This window comes from Carassius gibelio, chromosome A8, assembly GCF_023724105.1.
Source record: "Carassius gibelio isolate Cgi1373 ecotype wild population from Czech Republic chromosome A8, carGib1.2-hapl.c, whole genome shotgun sequence".
Taxonomy (NCBI): Eukaryota; Metazoa; Chordata; class Actinopteri; order Cypriniformes; family Cyprinidae; genus Carassius; species Carassius gibelio.
In genome coordinates this window covers 25,605,577-25,614,111 of record NC_068378.1, presented here as the reverse complement: position 1 = coordinate 25,614,111, position 8,535 = coordinate 25,605,577, and the positions used below count along the sequence as shown (strand labels likewise).

Sequence of the window (8,535 nt, the reverse complement as noted above, 5' to 3'; positions counted from 1 at the left end):
TGATTCTAAGGACAGAGACACACTAGCTGCGTGGCGTGAGCATGGCGTTTCTGCTGCGTGTCAGTTGAGTGACACCTACTTCACGTCTTCTGTGTCTTTACACACCAGAATCGTGCCTGACGCGGCGCTGGTGCGCTGCTGCTACTGTAGGTGACATAGAGGGAAGCCGCCGACAGACCAGGATCTTGTCTTCTCGACAACAATATCTATACTTAATGTTGAGCATAAACCGCGTACTAATAAAGGACACCGTCAACAGTATTGACGGCAAAATAGACAGGTGTTTGACAGGTGCAATATGCCAGTGTGTCACCGGCCTAAGGTTTTCAAAAGGTATCATGCGAGTGTGAACATTACTACAACTAGGAAAATAGCGATTGTAATTCAAACGCAGCTCCCGTCTGCATTTAAACAGACTGACTCAAATGTTTCCCGGACCCTCTACGAACTCCCAAATTGATTCAAATGATTCGCGATCCCTCTCCGAACTCCCGACATGATTCAAATGCTTCGCGATTCCCAAACTGACTCAAATGATTCGCGGACTCGCTTTGAACTCCCGAAATGACTCAAATGATTCGCGAACTCTCTACGAACTCCCGAACTGATTCAAATGATTCGAGATCCCCAAACTGACTCAAATGATTCGCGAACCCGCTTTGAACTCCCGAAATGACTCAAATGATTCGCGAACTCTCTACGAACTCCCGAACTGATTCAAATGATTCGAGATCCCCAAACTGACTCAAATGATTCGCGAACCCGCTTTGAACTCCCGAAATGACTCAAATGATTCGCGAACTCTCTACGAACTCCCAAATTGATTCAAATGATTCGCGATCCCGCTCCGAACTCCCGAACCGATTAAAATGATTTGCGATCCCCAAACTTACTCAAATGATTCGCGATCCCGCTTTGAACTCCCGATTTGACTCAAATGATTCGCGAACTCGCTACGAACTCCCAAATTGATTCAAATGATTTGCGATCCCACTCCGAAATCCCGAACTGACTCAAATGATTCGCGAACCCGCATATGTGCCAGTGTTTAAATATCTATACTTAATGTTGAGCATAAACCGTGTACTAATAAAGGACACCGTCAACAGTATTGACGGCAAAATAGACAGGTGTTTGACAGGTGCAATATGCCAGTGTGTCACCGGCCTAAGGTTTTCAAAAGGTATCACGCGAGTGTGAACATCACTACAACTAGGAAAATAGCGATTGTAATTCAAACGCAGCACCCGTCTGCATTTAAACAGACCTTTGCTCTTAATTTCGATCGGTCCAACGCAATAACGAATTCTGAGCAGGTCTAAAAACTGAAACTGTTCATGCTGCGCTTTACACTTTGGAAAAGTTACATATATTTTTAAAATATTAGCAGGCCTACAAGCTGGGATTGGTAATGCTGCAATGTAATCGTTATTTATTTATATTTTTCATTATATTTTATTATATGATATTGGTTTGAGACTGAGAGTATATTATTTAGTGGAGAACTTTGCCGCAGTATTTTATTTCTTATTCTTTCTTTATTTTATGTATATTTTATTAAAAAGTATTTTAAAAAAGTGTAAACAAATTGTTAAAGAAGTTTAAACAACCTGCAGTTTAATGTTTGCATTTCTTTCCCGTACTGTACCGAAAATGAACCGAACCGTGACTTTAAAGCCGAGGTACGTACCTAACCGTGATTTTTGTGTACTGTTACACCCCTAATATGTATATATATATATATATATATATATGTGTGTGTATACACAAACTGTAAATCATCAAGGAATCACTGTATATTTAATGATCCCTGATTCTGGATCTTGTTTTTTTTTCAATAGTACACTCTTAGAAAAAAGGGTTCATTGGGGTTCTATATAGAACCATAGGGTTCTTTACTCAACTCCAAAGAACCTTTTTTGCTAAAAAGGTTCTATAATGACAAGAAAGAACCCAGATTTTTGGAGAAAAACTGAAATAGCACTCTTCGTGTGATATTGATTAACTACATAAAATGATATAAATATATAAATTTTCTTACCCCCATATCTTGAATTTTGTGATCATTCACATGCATTCATAAATACATTTGAATACACCGAATAATTCAGTGAAAGAACGCACTCAAAATGCACACGCGCAGTAGTATCACTTCATCATGTAACTTCACATTAGCCTAGATGTGTGCACTTTTTAGGCACGATTTGTTTAGTTTTTGAATACACTTGATACTGTTAAAAGGCACATCATTAAAACCAAAAATACGAGTTCACATATCACACCTAAACACGCTTGGAAAATGTAATTAGAGCAAGCTACTAAATTAGTTAAAAATGCCTATCCATATACAGCTATGATTCGTGAACCCCAAACTGACTCAAATGTTTCCCGGACCCTCTATGAACTCCCAAATTGATTCAAATGATTCGCGATCCCTCTCCGAACTCCCGAAATGATTCAAATGCTTCGCGATTCCCAAACTGACTCAAATGATTCGCGGACTTGCTTTGAACTCCCGAAATGACTCAAATGATTCGCGATCCCGCTCCGAACTCCCGAACCGATTAAAATGATTCGCGATCCCCAAACTGACTCAAATGATTCGCGATCCCACTTTGAACTCCCGATTTGACTCAAATGATTCGCGAACTCGCTACGAACTCCCAAATTGATTCAAATGATTTGCGATCCCACTCCGAAATCCCGAACTGACTCAAATGATTCGCGAACCCGCATATGTGCCAGTGTTTAAATATCTATACTTAATGTTGAGCATAAACCGCGTACTAATAAAGGACACCGTCAACATTATTGACGGCAAAATAAACAGGTGTTTGACAGGTGCAATATGCCAGTGTGTCACCGGCCTAAGGTTTTCAAAAGGTATCACGCGAGTGTGAACATTACTACAACTAGGAAAATAGCGATTGTAATTCAAACGCAGCTCCCGTCTGCATTTAAACAGATCTTAATTTCGATCGGTCCAACGCAATAACAAATTCTGAGCAGGTCTAAAAACTGAAATTGATTCAAATGATTTGCGATCCCACTCCGAACTCCCGAACTGACTCAAATGTTTAAATGTCTGAAGAGAAACAGAACTCTACTGTAATATCAAAGTAGATGTTTTAATTACTTTTCTCACTCGTTTTAAACAACAGCGTTTAGTTTCATCCAACTTCAGTTTATTTCCAAGTTTAAATTATGGCTGAATCTCTTTTAAGAAATCTTTGACCAGACGGCTATTGCTTCATTTTGACTTCCCACCTTTAAAAGATTTGGTTATTTTTCATTCATAAATGCTGGCCTTCGCTTGTGGACTCAATTTTAATAAAACCAGCAGAGATAATATGACTGTAGACTAGATTTGTTCCTGTAGGATTATATAGATTTACATTTAAGATTTAAAATACAGCCACAATTTGTAATAATACATGTGAAGTGATTCAGGGATGTTACAGTTTTTATCAAATGCTTACACATTAAATCTTTACTTACAGATTACAGATTCTGAAAGCTGTCACTCAAACAGAATTAAAAATTTGGACAGGTGCAATATGCCAGTGTGTCACTGGCCTAAGGTTTTCAAAAGGTATCACGCAAGTGTGAACATCACTACAACTAGGAAAATAGCGATTGTAATTCAAACGCAGCTCCCGTCTGCCTCAAATGATTCGCGAACCCGCTTTGAACTCCCGATTTGACTCAAATGATTCGCGAACTTGCTACGAATTCCCAAATTGATTCAAATGATTTGCGATCCCACTCCGAACTCCCGAACTGACTCAAATGATTCGCGAACCCGCATATGTGCCAGTGTTTAAATGTCTGTAGAGAAACTCTACTGTAATATCAAAGTAGATGTTTTAATTACTTTTCTCACTCGTTTTAAACAACAGCGTTTAGTTTCATCCAACTTCAGTTTATTTCCAAGTTTAAATTATGGCTGAATCTCTTTTAAGAAATCTTTGACCAGACTGCTATTGCTTCATTTTGACTTCCCACCTTTAAAAGATTTGATAATTTTTCATTCATAAACGCTGGCCTTCGCTTGTGGACTCAATTTTAATAAAACCAGCAGAGATAATATGACTGTAGACTAGATTTGTTCCTGTAGGATTATATAGATTTACATTTAAGATTTAAAATACAGCCACAATTTGTAATAATACATGTGAAGTGATTCAGGGATGTTACAGTTTTTATCAAATGCTTACACATTAAATCTTTACTTACAGATTACAGATTCTGAAAGCTGTCACTCAAACAGAATTACACACCAAATCTGCAAAACCATGGACTTATTTATCAGCCTTCGACTCAGTTTTCATAATTTCATAAAACACTTTTTTTTTTGCAAAACACTACACAATTGTCAATGCAATGCACACAAATGTAACAGTAATTAACATTATGGCAAAGCTATTTTCAAATGCTTTCTTTTGAGACGTGTTTGTTATATTTTGAATGTGGTGCTTCATTTTGCCAGGGATGTGAGGCATTTTGCATTTTGTGTATGCAATTCTTGGATTTGTGTGAAAAGTTTTGAAGTAAAAGAGGCAAAGTTTTAATAAAAATGTCAATAAAATTGCATTTAAAATCTGAATTAAATGATGTTCATGCATTGTGTGTGTATATATTAGGGGTGTAACAGTACGTGTATTAGTACTTGACCATTTCGGTAAAGGGCTTTCGGTACGGTGCATGTGTGTGAAGTCTCCGCGATCAGCGAAAATCCCACCGTGCAGCTGATTCTAAGGACGGAGACACACTAGCTGCGTGGCGTGAGCATGGCGTTTCTGCTGCGTGTCAGTTGAGTGACACCTGCTTCGCGTCTTCTGTGTCTTTACACACCAGAATCGTGCCTGACGCGGCGCTGGTGCGCTGCTGCTACTGTAGGTGACATAGAAGGAGGCCGCCGACAGACCAGGATCTTGTCTTCTCAACAACAATATCTATACTTAATGTTGAGCATAAACCGCGTACTAATAAAGGACACCGTCAACATTATTGACGGCAAAATAAACAGGTGTTTGACAGGTGCAATATGCCAGTGTGTCACCGGCCTAAGGTTTTCAAAAGGTATCACGCGAGTGTGAACATCACTACAACTAGGAAAATAGCGATTGTAATTCAAACGCAGCTCCCGTCTGCATTTAAACAGACTGACTCAAAGGTTTCCCGGACCCTCTACGAACGAGTAACCCCAGAGTGCAGTCTGAACGATGGGGCGGGGCGACACTTTGAGACACGTGTCGCCCCGCCCATATTTGTTTTCCCCGCCTTTGACATTTTCCTCCGAGCCAGCAGGGGGCAGTTTGCGTTGAAACAAACAGAACGGTGGCAACTACAGCAGCAGAGTAATAACGCTATTCCGTTGATTGCTTGAGGTGAGTAAAAGTTGTTGTGTAAATATCTTATAATATGAAATGCGATGTTCGATCATTTATTTATCCATGGTACGTTCAATTTGAATAATTATTGTTAATAATTGTTATAAATTGCTAATTTTATTGTTCTTTGTGGATTGTAACAGTAGTACACTCTGTACATGGCTTTAGTTCATAGGTTCGATTTTACAGAGGTATGGCATCACATTTGTCAAGTTATTTGAACAGACATGCATGATTTTTGTGTGTATATTATTATTATTATTATTATTATTATTATTATTCAGGATGACATGATCAGGAGGTGGTGGTGTTCTGTTCTCCTGGACAGTTTCACTCCGCAAATGTATGTAGGTGTTTGAATGTTGCTACATGAAACATTACTCTGTACGATCTCTAGCAATATACCTACCTCTTGACATTTGTTCTTTTAGAGCTCAACCACTGAGGAGAACTTCACCATTCACCATGTCTTCAGGCAGAGTCCAGCAAAGCAGGTTATTTGTGCACATACATTCATTAAGAACTAATAATTACATGTGTGTACATGCAGAGGTATTTTAGTTATTACAGCTACATAGTTGTTCAGATGTGAAATTGGTATTATGTACAAGTACTATATTGGTCAGCACTGTGGATTATTTAATATATAGCTATCAGTTAACATCAGCATCAAAGACATTTAAAAACATTTCAGCTTAATTCATTTTCAGACAGCAGCGAGTGTTTTAAATAACTTCTGTTTGCGATCTAATGTGGATTTTGTTCACCATATAGGACAGAAATATTCACATTCAATGTAAAAGATCTTCATGTGGATCATGCATACAAATATATACAAATATATCACTGGATTATTACAATTAATGGCAAAATGAATGTGTGGAAATGTAAACCAATATATCCTACTGACACACAACAGCAAAAGATATAAATAATTGGCTTAAAACTGTTTTTTTTTTTCAATGTGAAAATACTAACATGCCTAATACTTCTGCACAGTACTGTATATATTAACATTTTATTAGTGTTATTATAAAAGAATGAGTATGCAGTTGTGACAACAATCTATAGTTTTTAATGAGAGTTTTAAAGCACGTTGTCTGTAGTCAGTGTTTATATAATGTTTAATAACTTTTATATACATGTATAAATAAACCTATGTATGTTTTTGATTCAACAGCTTCCCCTGGAAATCCTCAGGGAAGTTATTTTGTCGGCGAGTGACTCTGCATATTTGACACTTTCTCTGGTTTGCAGATGGTTTAGGGATGTGCTCCGAAGTTTTTCGGAAAGTGGCACAGTTTGCCTGGCTAGACAGTAAGATTTCCCCGTTTAATGCTCATTCTCCAATTGAATTTTGTAGTAGAAGGCTGTTAAACTTTTTTTGTATTATTATTATTATCTTTCATGTATTTTGTCTTAACACTATAAGTTGTGGCCAACTGGAAGAATTGTCCTCCTGTCTCCTGACAGGAACGAGTTCAGATGGATGTACAGCATCAGGGAATGCTTGCAGTGCAGAGCCCTTTTCAAGTTTAACCCCCCAGGGTACAGGGAAGAGACCGGCGTGGTGATCTTCTGATACAGATGGATCTCTCAAATCAGAAGGTTACAATGACCACAATAGCCAAGCGGGAAGTTATAGGTTAGTTCTCAAGGAGATTGTCTGTTCCTTTTACTGAATATTTTCGGGTCGAAGCATGATTTAAACAGTTACAGCACATTCACACGCAATCGCTTTCCCAATAATGCATTCAAACAAATGTAATCTTACAGTGTTACTTCATCTGTATCTGACTTTGAATGAGCAGAAATCTGTAAGAAATGCATTGATCTGTAGATTAAATAAAAATGTACTGTTATTTTCATCACAAACTAAATTTGCACAGCAGAATACAGTAATTATACCTTTTCAATTTCAATTTCAATTATACCAATTGAATTTTGTAGTAGAAGGCTGTTAAACTTTTTTTGTATTATTATTATTTTTCATGTATTTTGTCTTTACACTATAAGTTGTGGCCAACTGGAAGAATTGTCCTCCTGTCTCCTGACAGGAACGAGTTCAGATGGATGTACAGCATCAGGGAATGCTTGCAGTGCAGAGCCCTTTTCAAGTTTAACCCCCCAGGGTACAGGGAAGAGACTGGCGTGGTGATCTTCTGGGCTTTTGTTTACACAGGATTTTGTTCCAAGGACTGTTTTTTTTTTTTTTTTTCGGCATGAAACACATTTGTGTGTTAAGTTCATTGAAGGGAAATAGAGAATGGACTGAGATCAACTGGTTTTGATGTATTAATTGATTTCATTTAAAGTTAAACTTTGCAGTGTATAATGTTTTAATAAAAAAGCTATGGAAAACACGTGCATGACAACAGGTTTCAGTCATTTACATCAGTCTATCATTCTTTAAGGTTTCTCATATTTGATGATAACATCATTTGCTATGCATTGCTCATAATGGATTCTTAATTTAGTTGTGACAGGATTGTGAGGATTAATGAGGTTTTCAGTAGTGCAGTTCAGAAAACAAATAACAGAAAGTAACAAGTGTTTTTGGGCAAGTTCTTTAGAACCTGTATAGTTCCTTCCTTGCAAAAAGTAACCATGGATATATTGTAGTAAAAATATTTTTTGGCATATTAATTACTGTGAGCTGTAATTATAAAAACACCATAGTTTTACTATAGTTACTGTAGCAGAACCATGGTAAATTTTCGTAGGGGCCAAGGGAATGTTCAGAATATTATTGGTGACGTTCAGAGACTGGTGACAATTTGTTACACACACACACACACACACATACATACATACATATACATATATATATATATATATATATATACATATACATATATATATATATATATATATATATATATGTATATATAATTTGAATATATAAATCAAGGTACTCCATGACTATCTACATAACCATACTTCGCATAATATTGCCGTGTCATTTTCAAACCAGCGAGTAATGCCGAGGTAGCGTCTACAGCCGTTGAGGGAGTAGACCATTTATTTCTATTCTGTTCGTCGTAATCCAAAATTCTTTGTATTTATACGGGATGTTGTGGAAATGCAACAATAAATGCAAAAACACAACATTTATATTCACTTTTTAATTTATATTAAAAGT

At 37.1% G+C, this 8,535-nt stretch overlaps 1 long non-coding RNA gene across 6 annotated transcripts in view; it reads left to right on the top strand.

The window, feature by feature from the left end:
* LOC128019020 (uncharacterized) overlaps positions 1 to 7,756 on the top strand; it is a 12,846-nt gene extending 5,090 nt beyond the window's left edge. For 2 of the 6 annotated variants that reach the window (XR_008185038.1, XR_008185036.1), the window contains 3 exons: positions 6,574 to 6,710; positions 6,867 to 7,038; positions 7,451 to 7,756. This is a non-coding gene — a long non-coding RNA (uncharacterized LOC128019020). Of the gene's footprint in view, positions 1 to 5,584; positions 5,737 to 5,824; positions 5,888 to 6,573; positions 6,711 to 6,825; positions 7,039 to 7,409 lie in introns of all 6 variants that reach the window. The other 4 variants (XR_008185033.1, XR_008185034.1, XR_008185037.1 and 1 more) reach the window with 4 other exon arrangements.
* The last annotated feature ends 779 nt before the right edge of the window (positions 7,757 to 8,535 follow it).